The 21238-nt window shown below is 41.5% G+C and overlaps 1 protein-coding gene and 1 long non-coding RNA gene across 4 annotated transcripts in view; both read right to left on the bottom strand.

Moving 5' to 3' along the window:
* The window catches only part of PKIB (cAMP-dependent protein kinase inhibitor beta), a 108327-nt gene extending 90677 nt beyond the window's left edge, over positions 1-17650 (bottom strand). The window contains exon 1 of one of the 3 annotated variants that reach the window (XM_084625051.1): positions 17471-17650. The gene's annotated coding sequence lies outside the window, so the exon portion shown is untranslated. Of the gene's footprint in view, positions 1-13184; positions 13360-13754; positions 14167-17470 lie in introns of those variants that run through there. The other 2 variants (XM_084625049.1, XM_084625050.1) reach the window with 2 other exon arrangements.
* Positions 17651-19626: 1976 nt separating this feature from the next.
* Positions 19627-21238, bottom strand: part of LOC311517737 — a 47918-nt gene continuing 46306 nt past the window's right edge. Inside the window, exon 4 of the long non-coding RNA XR_014710782.1 lies at positions 19627-19722. This is a non-coding gene — a long non-coding RNA (uncharacterized lncRNA). The remainder of the gene's footprint in view (positions 19723-21238) is intronic.

Here is a 21238-nt window from a genome sequence, read left to right as displayed (position 1 = left end):
TATCTTTTTTGAGATGGACTGACTTAGATCACTACTTTATATGATGGATGGGGATAGATTTTATATACACATATGGGCTAATCCTCAGAGATGCTGATCACTCACATCGTCCATTTAAGTTACAGGAGCTTTATAGATCTCGGCAACTCTGGGGGAAGTGTGTGGGAGAATCAAGTCACTAATACAGGGGTCGGCAACCTTTCAGAAGTGGTGTGCCAAGTTTTCATTTATTCACTCTAATTTAAGGTTTTGTGTGCCAGTAATCCATTTTAACATTTTTAGAAGGACTCTTTCTATAAGTCTATAATATATAGCTAAACTATTGTTGTATGTAAAGCAAATAAGGTTTTAAAAATGTTTAAGAAACTTCATTTAAAATTAAATTAAAATGCAGAGCCCCCCGGTCTGGTGGCCAGGACCCGGGCAGTGTGAGGGCCACTGAAAATCAGCTCGCGTGCCGCCTTCGGCACATGTGCCATAGGTTGCCTACCCCTGCACTATTGGATATGAATTATATAGAACAATGTGTAAACTGTCCTTTTTGTAAGGATTAAGATGTATCAGAACAGAAAAGTTAGCTACTTCTAATTAAGTTCTTTTCTTAGAGACATAGTGTCACGGGATGCACCATTCACCACCCGACTGGTGCCTCTTCCTGGTACTCTAGGGATTAGCTCGAGGCTGACACCTCCCCTCCATAGTTGGCACACCATCACTCTGTTGGCCTGTAGCTCCTCCCACAGCCTCAGGAATCACAGCATACTCTTAAAGGCTCAGCCCCCCAGCCGCATCGCTGTTTGTGTCCCCCCTCCTGTGGGGGGTTTAGGTCCTCAGTACTCATAGGCACTCTCCCTCTCACTGCCTCTGTGCCACTTGCCCACTGGCTGGTAGGGGAACCTGAGCCCACCCTCTTCTCCAGATTCCAGCCCAGGGACTCTCAGCTCAGCAATCTGGGCCTTCTTTTTCTGGCTTTACTGCTCTATCCCTGGGCTTCTTCCTACTGCTGGTTCCCCTTGTCTTCCTGGGCCTACCAGTTCCCCAAAGCCTCCTCCCTCTTCCCAGGGAGTGACTCTCATCTGCAGTCTCCACTCACTCCTCTCTTTCTCCTGGAAACGTCTGCCTTTTTCCAGCAGCCCCCTTCTCCTTTCAGCTCCTGGGCTTTATAGACCCTACGTATTCCAGCCCAGCTGAGCCTCTTTAATCAGCTGCCTGTTGGGTTAATTGGCCCATCTGGGTAAGGTGTGGGCAGGGCCGGCTCTAGGTTTTTTTGCCGCCCCAAGCGGGGAGAGAAAAAAAAAAAAAGGGGCCAGAGTGCAGCTCCAAGCACATGCTTGGTTTGCTGGGGCCTAGAGCCAGCCCTGAGTGAGGGATAGTCACCCCATCACACACAGCATATTCAATGAAATGTTTGATTTTGTCCTGATCCAGTGTTAAGATTCTTCATAATTCAGATGAATAGCCTGCAGCCCACATCAATACAAGAACATTCCCATAGTAACTGAGAGATGTGTATTGTTGTTTTTTTATTAAATTCACTTTCTTTCAGAATTCTGACTTTTCCAGCACACAAATGATGAGTCTAAGGTAAAGAAATGAATATTCCTGTAATGTATACAGAACAAAGCCTCAGCTTCAAATTCTTTTAAACTTCTAAACCCCTTTAAGGCAAACAGCCACGAGTGACGCCTGGTCTACACTACAGTTAGCTTGATGTATGGCACCTTACATCAACCTAACTCTGTAAAAGTCTACACTAAAATGTCACTCCCACCGACGTAACTCGCCCACTCCACTTCCACGAGAGGTGTAGCACTTAAGTCGATGAAATTAGGTTGACTCAGTGTCGGTGTAGACACTGCGTTGCTTACATTGATTGTTGCTGCCTTTCAGAACCAGTCCCACAATGCCCACATTGACAGTTAAATCAGTGCAAGCACTCCTAGTGAGGATGTGCACTGTCAGGATCATAGGGCAGATATGCAAAAGCAAAATTAATTAATGTGACGGTCAGCGTAACTTAGGTTGACTTAATTTTGTAGTGTAGACTTGCCCTGAGAATTTTCAAGCTAACGAGGGGAGGAAGAAGGGTTTGGATGAAAGCAGCACCTGCTTACTAATGCAAAAGCTTTATTATACCACTTGGAGAACATATGGATTACTTCAATTACTTACCTAGAAGCCCCTGGGCACTCCAGCAATTTCACAATTCAGAGAAGAGCTTTTGCCTGATGTTTACAAAAGTGTGACCACATTCATAATAAAAGTAATCACTCTTTATGGAGGCAGCCTTAAATCCTAATTGTGATTAGTGAAAAACTATACTTTCTCTGGGGACTTCATTAGTATGAGCTTTCACTAAACTTGGGCTCTCCTGAGAAGCCATTTAAAGACTGTGTTAAGAGTAAAGAACATGAAAGCTGCTCTTACTGAATTTTTAAAATTTGCTCTTCCCAGAGGAAAACAAACAAACAAAAAAACCACTTGTCAGATATTAAAAAACCACTAACCTTGTGCCGGAGTCCCTTCTTTAAAACCTAGACAATATCCTCTTATAGCCTATGCCTGATGATGGGGGAAGTGATAGGATTAACTTTTCATTTCTGAACATCAAACGTAAATATTTGATTGTGCTAACACTTCAGCAAAAAATATTTGTATGAAACCTTCACATTTTCCTAACACTGCATCTTGTCTTCAGGAAAACTCTTACTCTAACAGAGGCTCTAGTTTACAGAATACGATTGTGACAGCCTGGACACCGCCGGTACAGTAAATGCACAATTGATATCACACAAACAAACCCATATTTAATATAATTTATATTAGTGAATGTGACCCAGAGACCCCTTCATGCCAAATGGCAGAGGGCACAAGGAGTACATGGGGTTTTACGGGGATCCCTGGGTCAGATATATGCATAATCCTTCACCAAAAGTAGGCATTTGAGGTCTCTACAGAGAGCCAGTAGCCCACTGGTTATCATAATCATTGCAAAATGTATGTACAGATAATATTTAAGGAGTTATTTATGGATGTTAAAACCTATCCTCTTAAGGCCTTAGAGTTAAGGCAGATCACCAGGAGGTGACATACCTCAGAAACGTTCCTTTCAGGCAGGAGGTAGCAGATACCGATTTCCCTGTCTGGTCATTTGTGTATTGTATGCCTCTCAATGGAGGTTTATTTGCATACTAAGCCAGGGCAGAATGAAAGACTGAAATCTACAACAGAGAAAATGTACAGGATGAAACACACAGCAGGAGGATGTCCTGTTCATTACAAATTATTGTTCTGGCATATTCTAGAGTGCAAGGAAATACACAAAACCCTTAACCTAGGAGGCAAGCTGACAGCGTGCAGATGTCATGAAAGGAGGGTCACAGCCAACCTGGCTGTAAAGCACTGCAAGGATTTGGGATGGGCAATACTCTACAAGACATGAGAATATCTTGTTAATTAAGTTTAGGCTCTAGAATGCATGCTATGATATTTTATATGTAATCATTTGTTTCCAGTTCTTCTACTTGCCATTACTTGAGTCTCTGTGCTTTGATAAATAAATGTATTCTTACTTCATTGTAAACACACCTAAGTGCCGTGTGTTAAGCAGAGCAGTGATCTGAGGTGGAGCTAGTAAGCTGGGGTGTACTGCTTCTTTGCAAGCAGCAAATCGGTGAATACTGAAAGTGTCCAGTGGAGCAGGGGAGATGCAGGCTCTGGAGTTGGGGTATACCAATCACTAACCTGTAGAGAGGCAGCAGGCCGTACGAGGCCTAGAGGGAAATGCTTGTGTTGCCTGTGGCTGGTAGAGTTGGGAAGCTGACCCAAACTAAGGGTACATACAAGGCTCCCACATGCTAAGGGCAGATGGTAACGAGGTGCATCACAACTCTGGATACCCCTGGAAAACATCATAGTAAACTCTATGAAGCTGGGGCTGTCATTTACTAACTCTTTGTACAGTGTCTTTCTAGCACAATGGGGCCCCACCTGGTTGAGATACCTAGGTGCTACGGCAATATAAAACTTAAATGTCAAATATTATTAAAAGTTCTATCATCTATCTTCATTTACTCTGGAGAGAAAGAATCCCTCCCGTCATTTTTTATATTTCAACCACATCTGACAGTTGTAATCTAGTGGTATGACAGCAATTTTTCAGAGGACTAGCACTAAATTTATACTCCAGCAAACTGGATCTTCTCTGGAGAAAAGTCCATCATGTTTTACAGAGGAAAAAATTGGTAATGGGAGAGTCAGAGTTCCAGGATTGTGGACTCTAGTCATCATCCCGAGCCTCTGCTTCAGAAATGGAGTTATGTTCCAAGGTCCAACCAGGGCTCCTGGAGTTGCAATAAATAGCTAAACTTAGGTGCCATCTCAACTTCTGTAGATGTTGAATATATATGTAGGACCTGGTGAGAGAGGAGTGGGCAGGCTAAAAGGTGGGCAGGCTTAATCTGGGTAGTTCCTGCAAATTACAGATGACAATTTCTTTTGGTTCCAATTATTTTTGGTTCTTTTATTTAACAGATCCAAAACCTAAAATGTGGTGCAACAAAATATTATTTTGTTTATCTGAATTTATTTAAAAACACCCATCCACAGATTTGCAGGCACAAGTATAATACATTTATTTACAGTAACTCACAAGAAGGACCAATGTCCTCCATCCCCCTACCTGAGAGTAATTTGGACATGGGACAATATGGCTGGATAAGTGACTAGTTGTCCAAGGCCAAATAATGAACCAGAAATAGAACTTAGGTGATCCTTGCTCCTATTCACTCTAGCCACTGTACTGAATGGCTTTCTAATATTACATGCTATGTTTTTAAATATGCTTCAATTTAGCCTCTAATTTTACAGGTATAGTTTTGTACTGTGTTGTACTGTGTTAACTGAAAGAAAATATGAGAGGCTTTATCAGCCTACCTGAGTTGTGGGAGTGAACATGTTGAGATCTAAGTTTTAGAATTGTGCCCAAAATTAATTGCACAGACAAAAATAGCTTTCAAAACGAGAACTAACATTATAGTTGGCACTAGGAAAAAATAAATACAAGTAACCAAAATTAATTTTTGTAAACCCTCAAACAGGAAGTGATTTAAAAGCCAAACAGCAACAGTGTTGGGAGATACTCATCTTATTTTTTCTTGCATTTCTTCCACCAAATATGACTTTCACCATATGTCAGATATTAGTTGTTGGAATAATTGGTGTTAGAAATTCAGTGCTATTTACAGCAATAATCAGTGTGTGTTTCATTCCTCAACCCCTGAGCTATTCCTCCAGCCAGAATGGAACAGAAGGTTTACAAGGCAGCTCCAAAATTGTTTAGCTTAGGGCTTGTCTCCACTTCAGGCTAAATCGGTGCTGCTGCAATCGATTTAGCAGGGTGAATTTAGTGAGTCTGGTGAAGACATGATAAATTGATGTGAGTGCACTCTGTCGACTTCAGTAATCCAGCTCAATGAGAGGCAGAAGCTATGTAGACGGGAATGCATCTCCCATCGCATAGCATAGTGTAGACACCACAGTATGTCGATGTAAACTACGTTGACTTGTGTTATGTAAATTACAGAACTTAAGTGTAGACAAAGCAGAGAAGCCCTCAGCATACCAGCTATATCCTGGATGAAAATGAACTACTATAAGATTCTTTAAAATCTGATCATGTCATCTGCCAGCTCAGTACAAAGCTGTTTCAGAACTGATTCAGCCCTAGGGAACATAAATACATCCCTCAGATATTGCCAGGCAATATCCAGCCTTTACGGTGTACCACTGAGGAAACCCCAGCTGAGTTCCAAACACTATTTTCAAAGGTGCATGCCCAATCAAAAGCCCAATATCTAATCTAGACATATTTTTCCCCCTTTCTCCTGCAGCCTTGCCTGCTCAGCTCTAAACTACTATGAGCAGTCACTGGACATAGGAATCCTTTCCACAACAACATACATTTTAAATTCTCCAAATAGTTACGGACCTAATCCCACAATTCCTATTCAATGGAAACTCACATTGACGTCAGTAGGAGTTTTAGCTGAATAAGGCTATAAGTTTCAGCCTTGTTACCTGTACTTACTAATTGCTTATAATATGTGCACAGCACAGCACATATTGCTAAAGAACCAAAGCTAGATTGTTGCAAAGGACAAAGATTATAATTATAGGCTCATTTTCATGTTAACCTTTCCTGGCTCACACAGCAATATTAAAAAACACTTATTAATTAGTATGAAATATCTCACAGCTGCTAAAGGCTTCAATTCTATCTGAGCAGATACAATTTAGTGAAGATATCCTACATGTCCGCAGGCCCTATTTCCCTGCCACAGTGAATAATACTGATAGCAAAGAGGGCTTAAGTGGAATTTAAATGGTGTATTGGCTCCATGCAGAGACGTGAATTTCATGGTGGTGTAGTATGAAGATTTCATTGGCACTCATTTAGTATCAGCTGCATAACTCAATCATGACTTTATTCCTTTTAAGCAATATGGTCATCACAAGTTCATTCAGTACCACATCATCAGGTATTCTCTGTAATGTATATGAATATACTCATATGCATATATTCCAAATTAAACCTTTCTTACAAGCATACAAGTGATTTCCTTTTCTGAACTTTCATTATAACACAGCAAATATTTACATCTGTCTCAAATTCATTCACATCCAAGGGTTCCACTACAGCCAGAACCTATGTTCCCAGCATGGAAACTAAGATTTACTTCCTCTTGGATTTCAAATTGTACACATTTTCATTTTCATTATGCAGTTCCTTATCTTAGCTAATAAGTTCCATCACATCAACAATGCTCAGTGATTTGAATTGACAAATAACGTAAAATGATATAGCACTCTAGCAGGGCTATATGGTGGCATAAATTAACCCCCTTTACGTCACTGTGCAGACTTGGATCTGGATGCTTAGGCAAAACTGGATGCTATGAACCCATTATTCCTCTCCCCTCAATCCTGGAGCAGATGGGCAAGGAGTGGGAAGGGAAGGAGTGGTACCTTGGCTCTGCATCCCCAATACACTGGCCAGCAGAGATGGGATACAGAGCGGGCAGAGATTTGCTGTTGGCACAGGTAAACAGCAAATATGGTCCCACTGGTTTAAGGGAGGAACAGAGAGGGAATTGTGGATCCCTGAGCCATGATTTCTTCCCTGGGATTCTTCTAAGACAGTGCTGCAGCATTCCACCCCCTGCTGTGGGCTGTGTCTTTGTAGCATGATCTGGTACTGAATTACAAGTATCCATGAGATCATCAAGGAAAGATCTGTAGTATGTACACATTATTATCTCATATCCAAAGACATTTCTTTTGCATATACTCAGCACTCACCATCTTTGACAAGCTAGTTGGAACAACCCTGATTGATGGTGAACTCACATGTGTTCGCTAGCATCAGTCTGCAAGAGTTCCATTTTCAGAATCCGCTCTTGATGTATGCATTTTTAGATTCATTCATGCTTGATTTAAAAAGAAGTCATATCTGCTTTAGTTCATAAAAACATGGACTTGCTTCTTTGATACCTTCTTCTAAGTAGTGAATGCAGAGTATCTTACTGTACTACGTGACCAGACAACTGTCAGAAGATACAACTAGTTAAAAAAGGAGGGGGAAAAAGTGTTGGCTATAGCTATTTAAGTACAAGAAGGTGAAACAGAACAAATGGTTATGTGTTGCTTTATGCACTTTTGGTGCAGATCCATATTTAAAAAAAATTAGCCTCTGCTCTATAGTAAATTTTTCATCTCTCTCTCTCTCTCTCTCACACACACACACACACACACACAGGGCAAGTTCAGATAATATGTATTCTACTTTATTAAAGAAATTAGCAAATGAACTTACTATCCCAGTGATACTCAGACCTCAGTGGTTCAGGAGCCAAATTAGTGATCAACATTACCCAAAAGAGTCAGGAGTAGTGTAAACTCATTGTTTCATTTTACTATAGTACTATATATCCATAATTAAGCAGTATGACAGGGGAAATATTTAGTTTTTATTTATATATTATTCTCACAGCAAGATGACTAACCAAGTATTATTATTATTTTATTAACTACAATTATCATGACAGAAATCTTAATGTTATTTAAAGCATGCTTATTCAGAATTATGATGTTATCCATACTTCAAATGATGCTTCCAGTGTTGCAAAATGAGATTCAGCTTTCAAAGCTGATACATCTGACGAAAAATACTCCCAAAACACAAGTATTGACTCGGAGGGGGAAGTAATGGAAGGCAGTAATGATAAAAGAAATGATGATAGTAGAAACCAAATAAAAGGGATTGCCTTTTAAAAGTCAACATTTATCTGCAGTTATTACACATTGGCAAATGAGATACCACAGTTATTGCCTATTCAAAATATAGGGAAATGTTACGTTCTCATAAATAACACTGAGCAATAACTGTTGATGTATGTTGACTTTGTGACCACAGTAAACAAGAGATAACAAAAAAGTGAGTTCAACTTTGGCCCCCATACATAGAAGTATCAAATCAAGTAAGTAATAGGCCCCCTCTGAGTGTCTGTGGTACAACTGCATCTGGAATATGGTGTTCATTTCTGGGAATCTCATTGTTAATATAATTCTGGTATACTGGGGAGAGGAGGCATAACCAAACCCTGCAAATCTTTGATGACTGTGAACTCGAAGGAAGGGAAGATTGGGAAGTATAATAAAAAAAACTGTAGTATAACTAGGAGCGATGGGATGAAATTAACAAAAGGAAAACTTAAACAGGAAAGATTTTTAAAAGAAAGCTATTAGCTTGTTGAGTAATCTTCAAGAGAGGTTGCGTCATCTGTTTAAAGCTAGACTGTACCAAACATTATTTGACCAACTGTGCTTAGTAAGCAAATTGATTTGTGAAAATGTTCACAAATAGTCATGTTTGGTTTCCTACGATCCTTGGAGGGTCATTTGATTAGTTGTCCAAATATGCATTGCAAACTACCACATATTCATGAAAATACAAATTCAAGCAGTTTCACAAATTTTAGCACAAATGTTCATTTATCCAAATATTTGTGCTGGAAGGGTTTTGTTTGTTTATTTTTGTGTGCTTGGTGTTGGTCTCCCATATCAAGGGTTTTAATCATCCAGGGAATAGAATACCACCATGTGATTTAGACGACCACTCACAAAACATTGGTGTTGAACACCAAACAGTAGAGGCAATCAGTTCATAAATATTCTGTAGGATAAAAATCATTGAACACAACTATGTACTTTTGAATAACACATATACGGCCCAGAATGGGTTAGTACCTGGCAATTAGGTATGCCTGCATTTCTTTCATGCCGCCTTCTTGTTCTCCAGAATCTAAGCTTACTTAAAAAAAAAAAAAAGAAAATGTCTAGCTGAGAGAGCCTCAGAAATGTGACCTGAACCTCACTGATGCCAAGACCCCTGCCTACATTTGCAAAAACTGAAACAATAAGTCTAGAGGTGTGACCTGCCCTCTTCATTTCAATGGGTGCTAACTCAGTTGCCCAATACTAATACTTCAAAAATTAACATTAACTATTTCACTGTTCCTCAAATCATGAAAAAAAAAAGGGGGGGCATGCTGGAAAAAGGTTCAAGTTAAGAAGATCTTCACAATCTATTCTGTGACAGTTCATTGTGTCATGGGTGAGAGAGTTGAGGGTGGATGGAGATGGCAAAAGACAGTAACCTCCCATGAAGGATTCATACCCAAGGAGCCAAGAGGAACCAAACAGGGCCATTGAGTCCCATCAAGGAGAAGCCAAACTCAGAGAGACCAGCAGAGTCCCTGGGTGTATTTGGGTCCCACTGAGGGCAAGCCATGCCCAAGGAGCACAGAAAGCATGCATAATAATATTTTGAACATCTCCACCATCTACTATGAGAAGTATCTCTTGTGGGTAGAGATTACAAGAATACATATACCTTTGCTTTTTCTAACTGATCCCTGAGCACAAACATTTATGGAAGTCAGACTTGCTCATGAATGATTCATTAACCAAATATGGGGGTTCAAATCTTGTTTGAAATAGATAATTATATTAGTCTATCAATAAATGAACAATAGGGGACACTTTTGTACTGACGGGCAGATAACTTGATGACCTAATAGGTCTTTTCTATCTCTGGATTCTATGGTTCACATCAATATCTTTCTTTGAGTTTGTCTAGATTTCTTAAAGATCATTTCTGTTTTTATAGCACATTGGAGTGAAACAGCATAACCTGCATGAACCTGTAACTGCTGTGACATGATTAAACTTAATTAAAATGGATTGGTATGTGTATTCCAATCTACATGGACTAGAAAGCATAAGATTAAAACTTTCATTCTTATGGTGAGCTAAAGGATTGCTTTTTGGAAATTACTTGTATCTGTCTAGGAATGTTTTAATGTAGGGTTTTTTTTTTTAAGGCGCTTTCATCAGCTATGATGCAGCATTTCATAAACATCAAAATATAGACAAACACTGTAGTGAATTATTTCACCATTTCAAAAGGAATATTAGCAATTCAAATGAAAAAAAACTGGATCAGCTTGATCCCAAAGGTATCTGCAATGAACAGAAGTAAACAAGAAATATTCCTTATTTTATTTCTACTTTCAGGATTTCTGATCTGCTCAAATACTTCATCAAGATCTTTTTGTGTTAGCAGCAAAAAGCTTTGAAGACACAAACAAGTCAATACACATATCTTCATACTTCTAGTTCCTACACTGACGCTGCTAAACCCAAAAGGGATTTTATTCTCTGTTGGAACAATTAGCATAGTCTACAGACTAAAAATTGAGTTAGTAGGGATGGCTGGAAAATAAAAATTCTGTTTCATGAAAATTGAGGTTTCGACATCTTTCATTCTGCCTTGGAATGAAACCTAGACCTTTTGAAATTTTTCACAAAAACAAGCTCTCACACCAAAGAGATAGATACTTAATAGCCCAGTGATTAGTTCAAACATCTAGGATGTAGGAGATCCAGGTTTAAGTCCATACTCGGGTTCATTTGGAACAGGACACAAATGTGTGTCTCTCAGGTGAGTAGGAGCCTCTCCCTCTCTCCCTCTCTCTCTACTTTTTACCAGAATTTCAATTGTAGAGCTGAGAAACCTCATCAGAACAGAGATGTTTTCACAAAAAGTTGCAGTTTCCACAAATCAGTATTTCTGTCAAAAAACATTTTGTTGAAAAGTTCCTGACCATCTGTAAGAGTTAAAACCGTTTTGGTAATTCTAAGATCTATTATTTTTATTATTAGGTTTTAAAATAAATCTATGGGAACTGAATTGGTCTGTAGATACTGGCTATACAGTACAGTGTATTGTAGCTCATTTACATGCCAGTTTCATGTTAGGTGGCCACAAGAATCAATGGATTTTGCATGTTTTCTTAGTCCTTCCTTTTCTGTCCAGAAGCCAGTGTGGTGGGGTTTTGCTTTTTTTAAACATTTGCAGGTGGAACCATCATAACTGATCCAGGGAAAGTTTCTCTAACTGCAGTTACTTTGTTACCTTTAGAAAGGAGAGGAAATTTTTTACTTGGTCAATAGACCAAGATATAAAGAAATCTCTTTCAGTCACAGATAGATGAATTTTTAAGATATATTTTAACCCATTGTTTGCATTAAAAATGCATGTTGATTTAATCTATATAGCATCACTGTTCATGACACAATAGTTCTGGACTTCCAGGATCAAATTTACTGTTCAGAGATTTATTTTAATTAAATGTTATTGTATTATATTCAAATAAAGCAGAACAAAAACTACTTATTGTTTACTTTCCCATATTTAAACCACTGAAAAATGACTAATTTCAAAACTAAATTTGGTAAAGGATTAGAACATAATAGCTTTGGAGCACTTTTGACCATTTTTGCATGGGGAAATTTATTATATCTGATTGAGAAATAATCTAAGGTACTTATGACCCTTATTAATATATCTGAGCACCTCAAAACCTTTAATGAAAAGAACCTCACAGCACCCCTTCCTCAGATAGAAAAAGACTGCTAGCCCTACTTTACTGATGAGGCACTGAAGCACAAAAAGACTCCAAGTAAGTGCCTTGCTCAAAGTCACCCAGAAAGTCTAGGGTGCCTTGAACCCAGGTCTTCAAAGTCCCTAACTAACCTCCTAAACACTGGGCCATCAGCCCTATTTTAGAACCAACTGAGCCACCCTTCCCCACCACCTGAAGGGTAACTTTTCATGTGACCTTTCAAAAGAATTTTTAATGACATGAACCCAGACTGCATGTCTGCTAGCACCTAACTGCTGCCGAAAGGATGGTAATAAGTGTTACAATCTTTTGATTCAATGATCTGTGAACCATGATGGACTTAGGCAATAATCAGTTGTCTGGAAAATCCACTTTTTAGTGAAAGGATAGAGAGTCTGAGCCATTAGGTGAATACAATATATGTTTTTAACTCTACATGAAGAGGAACCTAGTATCCCCCCCCCCCAGTAAACTAATACTTTCTTTGAAACCATTGTTTCCTGTGCTCTCAATTTCCATACACACATTTATACATTTATTGATTTCCTGGGTGTGCTACTGACCCAAGAGCCGCACCCATTTATGACAGCTCTTAGAGATTTTTTTAAAAAAACGGTATCTAGGAGGAACATAACATACATCCTTAAAGCACTTTGGCACAGAATGGATCTGCTGAAGATATTGATTTTTTTGAAGAAACGAACAATTCGGACTACAAACCTGCTGTGCCATTTTTCTACTCTTACAGCCTGTGGGACGTTCGATTCGACTCTGCTCACAGTCAGCCTGATGTAGACTTGCGATAATCTTAATGTTATTTCAACCTGAGGAGGGAGCTGTCCGTGGGCACGTTTTAGAGCCAAGAGAATCATTCCCGCAAGTGCCACGGAATAATGCTGGCAGCCGAGTTTGTGGGATTTTTGCAGACGCGAATGAAAAGGATGGAACCGAAAGCACATGTGGCTGGCTGTAAAGAGAAGAGCGCACTGCTCCAGAAGAGCGCTCCTTCTCCGTCGTTTCAGGATCAGCGGAAAGCGATGTGGGGAGAGCACGGGAATCAGGTCCTCTCCCCCGGTGTAAATTATCCGGTAGCACAACACGATCTGGGACCACACCAACAGGCAACAGTACCGCCCTGGGTTCCTTCCCAGCACTTACCTGCCTCCCTTCCAGGGTAGGGAAGGAAGGGTCTGCCCCCCGGCTCCGGCGCAGCTCAGTTCCTGCTCTAATTGCTCCCCGTATCAATCCCGGGCGCCGAGAGCCGCACCGGGGCCGGACTTCAACACTTCCCCCGCGGGGAGACTTTTCTTCAGCTGGCACTTCACAAACCTTCCCGGCAAGGAACCCAAAGCGCCAAGCTCGGCAGGAGCAAGCCACTCCCGAGCTGGGAGCCGCCCGGGCACCCCCCCTTGTGAAACAGAGCGCCTGAACCATATGGGTTTGCCTTGAAACCACCGGCTAGGGAGGCGGGCGGGCGTGGGAGAGAGGTGGATTTCAGCGCTCCGCGTGCAAGATTATGAAGAATCAAAGTATTTAAAAACAAACAAACCAAACCCACGACTCCAACAGCTCAGCCGATGGGAAAGCTCAGTTACACGGCGCCGGGCGATGACAGACTGCGCTGGTGGGTTTTCAGGGCGCCCGAAATGCAGATCAGAACCCACCACGCAGCAGACCTTAAAACCTGGGGAACTTTGGCTTGTCCCAACCAGAAGCCCCTGTACTCACCAGTAACCCCGCGGAGCAGAGGCACACAGAGGAGCTCCCAGCGGCGATCAGAGTTTCCCAGCTTTGCCCCCTTTCTGACTGACACAGCCTCGAGCTTGCAGCCTTTCCTGGCCAAGGAGGGCACCGCGCAGATAACAATCAGGGAGGAGCAGCTCACACTCCTGTGCCAGCTGGAGAAATGAGCATCGACGCGAAGCCAGGGAGGGAGGTATGAGGATGCAGCCTCTCTCTCTCTCTCTCTCTGGCTTCTCTGGAGATCCCGCGAAAGCGCTCCCGTTAGGGCCCAGGAGAGGGAATGATATCCCCTCCCCTTAACCCTTGAGACAGTGGCGAAGGCAGAAGCCAGGCCGTACCCAGACAGCATGTAGCAAGAGGGGGCAGCCGCCGTCGGAGCGGGGCTTTCCTGTCTGCTCTGCCAGTTTCTGTCCTCTCCTCCCCACCCCCAGCATGTTATTAAATCCCGGGCTGATTAGAGGCGGGGCTGGATGAAGGGGGTTGCTGCTGGAATTTTTGAATTCCTGTGCTTAGGTGACAATGGGAAACTAGAGAGGAAGAGATTAAAGAGACCAGGAAAAGGTAAAGAGCTGGATCTGCAGGCAACCTGGAGTATGAGCGACACACACACACAAAATGGATCGACCCAGGTATCCTGCCTGAGTCGTCCAATTTTTGGCCCTCGCACCCCAAATTCCATGGCATGAATAGAGAATAAATTTAGCCCTTCCTACCACACACACGCGATTCTGATGTAGACAAAAAAAGCACCATAAAAACCTGTATCAATTTTTGGCCCCTCCCACAATCCAAAGTGTACGGTACGATATTAATAGACCACAAGTGCCGCTGTATCTTGCATTAGTGGAAAAAAATTGACCCTGGTGTCCACCTAATAGCACCAGGAAAATATACCTGTTACTTGGATCCCTCATTTTTAATTTCAGTTCACCAAATTCCACAGTCTTTGTACAATCTGGAGGATATTGGCCAAACAAAACCAATAGTACATCTTCTGGATCCTACATGATCAGAAACTTCAACACATTCTGCTGCATGAGCAAAGCAAAACACAAATAACTGGCACTTAGATGTTGTCAGATCCAGCCTTTTTTGGGGGTGGTGGCAGGAACCACCACAGACTACTATCTGTACTATGAAAATCTAGCCTGTAGCACATCCTGATGCACAAGAACTTGAAAAGTCCAAATACGGACCCACCTGCTTCAAGCAAAGTGTAGATTATTTTTTCACTTTACCTCCAAATCTCTCCATTCCCCCAGATAGACAGCAATTGCAGCTATCCTTTAACATCAAATAAACCTATATCTAATTCATTGTGTTTCAGTGGAATCTTAATAATGGAGATCCTCACATCTTGATCTTTCTCCAGACAACCAAATTTCATGCCAGCAGAACTTGACTAGGCAGGTGTGGATGACATGAGAGTTTAGCTGATCATCTCTTGACTGAGATTTTCAAAACAGTCTCAGGGATTTAGAATCATCTTTCATTAATTTTAAACACATTAATGGAAGATGTGTATCAAAATCCCCCTAGACGGCTTTGAGAAACTCATTGCATTGGATACAGGTTTTTCTGATGTATTCCTCCTCTGTTTAGATCCAGGTGCAGTAGGAGCAATTAACTTGTTCTCTATTTACGCCATGAATTTTGTAGGCATTAGTCCAGCAAGACTGATATGCTTGATCTGCATTCTTGCAAAGTTCACACTCCAGAACATGTCCGAGTGTGAGTGTTCTCTATTTTGCTAAAGTTTGGGGGTTTGAGGCCAAAAACCAGCAGGATTCAACAGTATTCAGAATTTACCATTTACCCTTTTCTGAAGTGAGCTGGTATTTTAAATACTAGGATGATCCTAGAATTTTTAACTTTATTGTACTACGTACAACACTACATTTTACTCCATAACTAGCACAAATTGTAGCACTGTATGTTGTGATCACTTAAACTAAGCAAGGATAGGTTCGGTCAGTATTTAGGGTGTGTCTTCATTGTGGAGTTAACTTGGGCACTTTACTCCTGTTACCCCAATCCCCTTCCCTCCCCCAACACACACAAAAACTCACTCACCCACTTTTAATAACTCTTTCAACCTGGGCTAGCTGGCTTATTTGAGATTGTAGGCTAAAACCTGAGTGTAGCTTTCATTTGGGCTGGTAATCCACCCGTTTAGCACTGAGGACACAGGCTAAATCATTCCAGTGCTGATAGTCCTCCAGTGATATTCCACAATTCCCCTTTGTGCCCAGAAGGACAAATTCTCCCACAATTCACTGGGGGGAAAATGATTGAGCAACTCATCTTACTGCAGCACAAAGAATTTTGGGATATGCCCTCAGAAGTCCTCGTGACACACATGGGAGAGTACAGCATCAGTGAAGACACAATAACTCAAATATGGCTTTGCAGCATGACTTTTTACACCCAGTCCAGGCTAACTTGGGGCTTGGACCTGTTTGCTGATCAGCTCCAAGAAAGGAACACTTATTACCACTGTCTGCAGCACCTAATGGTGAATCAGTTGGTGGCACTCTCCCATCTGATACAGACTTTGTAGTTTCTCAGATTCATAGATTTTTAAAGCAAAAACGGCCCATTAGATAACTTAATCTAATCTCCTGTGTTTCACAGGCCATTACATTTCACCCAGTTACCCTGTATTGAGCCTAATAACTGGTATGACTAAACATATCTTTTTCACTGAGACTTAGGGTCCTAATTGCCTATGTCATGTTTGAAAATAGAATTTAGCCATCTAAATCACTTTACAATTTTGAGTGCATCAATGTGTACCCATTTTTAAAAATCTGGACCCAAGTGCATAAATCACTTCTAAAAATGGGCCATGTGCTCACTGAGGTAAAATTTTCAAAAGCACCTATCTTCAATCCTGTTATTTGTTAAAGAATTCTCTGTATGATCTTATATTGATTGGCTTGGAGTTATTTTAGTCCTCTTACATATAAAAAACATGCGTTTTGCTTAGAAGTCATGTTTCTGTTCTCAGCAAAACCTTTTCCTCTTCTGGAGGTGACCTATTATATCAATTAGTTTTATTGATTCTTTCCTTTGTCTTTTGATTTTATAATTTGGGCATGCTATTTGGTTCCTTAGGAAGACTTGTGTGACTGACTGCATTGTGCTATTTTTCTTTACTTATGCAGACTGTGACAGGTTTCCCACACATACACACACACACAGGGTGCCACATGATGTACTGGGTACCACTGAGCCCACCTGTTCCACCAGCCTGTGCTGCCTTACTGTCCTGCTGAGCCAGGCCCTCAAGCATCCTCCAGCACACACACAGCTAGGGACACACCCAGCTGCATAAAGACACAGATACTGAAATCAGTTCTGCATGGGAGGATTCAGGGAATTGCCCAGCACTCAAGTGAACACACGCCTTGGAGTGTAAACCCCAAATTGTACTGTCTTGCATTGCAGAGAGAACTGTACAGGTAAGCTCATAAAATTTGCTCCCTCCTTCAATGTGGAAGAAGAAATGCGCAGCTTTTTGCCCCCCAGTTCTCTAATTTCAGAGAAAACAAAAACAAGTTTATTAACTACAAAAGATAGATTTTAAGTGATTATAAGGGTTAGCAAACAGATCAAAGCACATTACTGAGTAAATAAAACAAACACACAAGCTAAGCTTAATACACTAAAGAAACTAGTTACAAGGAGTAATTTCTCACCTTAACTGTTGTTTTAGACAAATTGCAGAGGTTCTTGAAGGCAAGCTGCTCTTGCTTGCAGCTTAAAACTCTAGGTATTTCTTTCACAGGCCAGACACTTTCCCAGCCTAGGCTCAGTCCGTCTCTCCCCCACCCTCCTTTGTCTTTGTTTCTTAGATGTTTCCAGCAGTCATCCTGGGTGGGGATTCAGTGGAGAATGAACACTGATTAAGTCACTCCTTGGTCTTAAATAGGATTTAAATATGGAAGGAACCCTTTGTTTTCCAGAGTGGTCCCACCCCGGAAAAATACTGGTATTCTATCATGTCCAGTACCAGGTGACATGATCACATGACCCTGCAGTGTCAAAGCAGCCATGAGTCAAAGGTTGTTTGTAGCATCCCAGGAAATTTCTCAGGAAGGTGGGAGATTAGCATCTTTAAAGACCTATTGCTCTCCCTAATGGCCCATCCAGACAGATTACATTCTGTCAGGTAGGCGTTCTCCAGGTGTAAACCCACTTGTAATTGATACATAGTCAATCCCTAACTTCAGATACAGAAATGATACAGGCATACAAATAGGATAATCATATTAAGTGTGAAGATTATATGGGAAATTTATTCAAAGAAGTTAAAAAATACCTGTAATTGTTCTTCCATGAAAATAATATTCAGACAAAAATTTATACTCACCCACTCATTTTCCCCATCCAGGAGCCAGAGATTAGTGAGATTTAAGTGTGACAGGTTAGATTGTATCTGATTCTTATCGGGGCACCTGAGGAATGGTGAGGTGAGGACAGGAAGCCTAGAGCCTCCCCGAGTGTTGGACTGCTGGGCCAATGACAGGTCCACTGTGGATAAATTCTTAAATACTCTTTGGGCCAGAGACACTGACACAGATAGAGAATGAATGATTCTGTAATCCAGTGGTTAGGACACTCAGTGGGAAGGTCGGAGACCCCAGTCCAGTCTAGGGTGACCAGACATCCCGATAAAATCGGGACTGTCCCAATATTGAGCAGTTTGTCCTGCGTCCCGACCGAAGCATGGTAGGGACGCCATTTATCCCGATTTTGTTTCGAGCGTGTCTTTTTTTCCCCCCCTCTTAGGTGGCAGTTACAGGCAGGGGGAGCGCTTTTTCAATTGTCACACTCACCCGGCACGTCCGGGTCTTCGGCGGCACTTCAGTGGCAGGTACTTCAGTCGCTGACGGGCTTCAGCAGCATTTTGGTGGTGGGTACTTCTTTCTTCGCTGGCAAGATTTATTTCCCGCCACCAAACGTGCTGGGTGAGTGTAACAACTGAAAAGGCGCTCCCCCTGAGGCAGTCCCGATATTTTGTATTTAGCATCTGGTCACCCTAGTGCAGTCTCCCTGCTCCAACCACTCTTTCATTATTTATCTACAGTGGAACAGCTTCAACAGGAGGGATGGAGGGACCCCTACATTAGAATATTCCATAGCTCAGTGGTGTGAGCACCCTCCTGAGGGGTGGGAGCCCTCTGTTCAAATCCTCTCTCCCCATCTAGTAGAGAGGGTGGCATTGAACCTGGGTCTCCCACATCCCAGGTGCGTGCTCTAGCCACTGGGCTAAAAGTTAAGGTGGGTGGCAACAGCACTTCCTCCTGCTGAATTTTGAATGGGATGTGGTCCGGTAGGTATGCTCAAAGGGCCCCTACCAAATCAGACCCTGCATGGAATGCCTGTCTTCCCCTGGTTTGTGGATCACTCTGGGGCTTAGGTGGGAGATCGACAGGGGCAACAGTACATGTGCTCAGATGTAGAAACACAGACATCTGGGGAAATTTTACCCTGAAACCTTACATGCTGAGTGACTTTAGGTGCCTATAGGGTCTGGTGGAAGGTTTGTGGATTTCAAAGGAGCCAAAACAGAGACTTAGGCATCTAAGTACTTTCAGGGATCCCACCCATGGACCCCAATGACTATGGTTTTCCTTCAAGGAGAAAGTCATTTCACTTATGCTCCAATGTAGCATTGAAACAAAACATTGAAACAAAACATATTGAAACAAAATGGACAACACGGGTTTTCTGCCACAAGCAAGCCTTGAGAGAAGTATGAAGCATTACATTTTAGAACTGCAAACATGTTTCTTTATTACAAATTGTTATTCCTTTGATTTCTTTTCAATAAATTTCTCTCTGTGGTAGAATGAATGTCACTTCACAAACAGATTTTAGATCTCCAAAGACTTGCCTGGAAACTTTTCATGTGCTGACTTTGAAATGTTTGTATATTTTTAGACACCTAGAGGATTAGGAAAAAATCCTAAGGTATTTGAGCAATACCAGTACCAAAAATGTCTTTACTTATATTATACTGTACATATTGTTGGACATTTTTGATGGAAAAAACACAGGTTTAAATAAAGACTGCGCAGTATTGTTTCAGCAAGTGATATCATGAAAAACCACACCCAATCCACCAAAGAAAACACTAAGTAATAAGTGTGGTTGGGATTCTCTGCCCCCCAGGGAACTTCTCATCCGATACAAACTGTAAATTATTGTTCTTACTGACTGGGATCCATGATCCTCTTACCCAGGTCTGTATATGCCTGTGACAGTGTGATTCAGTGTGAGATGGCTAAGATTCCTCTGTTGAAGGGGGGTTAACACACAATGAAACACAAACATAGCGCACTATTTGTCTCACTGAAGTATCCCACTTTTGCCACTTTCAGTTTAGTAACAATGAATTACAGCAAAGACCTGTATCTTTGGCTGAATTGGGGAACAAACAGTTGCGGAATTCAATACTCCCTGCATCTATTTACACTGGGCTTGATTGTCAGAGTGGCTGAACAGCCACAGTTCCCATCGATGTGCATGCAAAGCTCCAGCTGACCTTTAAAAATCAGGCTCATCTTTCAAACGGAGGGCAAAGGCTTGGTGGCCGAGTAAGGGTGAGTCAACTCTCCCTACAGATCTGTGTTCACAGAGAAGTTGGAATTTTGCCCTGTTACAGCCATATGTTAACAGCTCTAATGGTGGCACCAGCAGCTCAACTGGTGTTCATTAGGAAAAAGGCTCATGGACCTAACTCACATGTCCCAGAGCCTCAGTGAGAAACACCAGCTGACATTTGGATTCTGCATCTTCCCTGCCACACATACTCTGCTACCAAGCAGACAGATGGTTTGGTCTGAAGCGGAGCGATCTCAATTGCAAAATAATTTGCCAATTTCCCATTGAGAAATACTCTACACTGTCCCAGATGAAAACAACCTGCATTAACCAGATCTGGATGCTGGGGTGCGGAAGACATTTTTCTTTGCCTGCAGCACAGCCATGATAAGAATTTTTAAAACTCTGTCACAATTTGTTAGCCTCAGAACAGGACTTCTGCAACCAGTGCTCTAGCAGTTTGCCCTCCTGTTTGATCAGTAGCAGATCATCTGAAAACCATGGTGACTTGTGAGAATAAAGTCAGGGTAACAGCATTTAGGAGCATGGCTGAGTTCTAGAAAATGTACAATAGGAAACAACTTTGCATAGAATGGAGATCGACATGGAAAAGACCTATTTCGTATTCCTGCCTAATTTCTATGACTTAACAACTCTGCATTATTGACTTATTTTCAAAATTCTGAGCATCGTATACAGATCATGGCTACACTTAGAAATATTGTGGAACAGCAACATATATTTATTTCAGTATGCACTGAAGTTACTTGAAAAACAATCTATTGATTCTCCTAGTTCAATTAAACCATGGGCAACATTCCTGGGACCTCCATGTGACATTATGTTTATCTTGCTAA

Source organism: Lepidochelys olivacea (genome assembly GCF_965140295.1).
Source record: "Lepidochelys olivacea isolate rLepOli2 genome assembly, chromosome: 3".
NCBI classification, from domain to species: Eukaryota; Metazoa; Chordata; order Testudines; family Cheloniidae; genus Lepidochelys; species Lepidochelys olivacea.
This window is presented reverse-complemented; position numbering and strand designations above follow the sequence as displayed.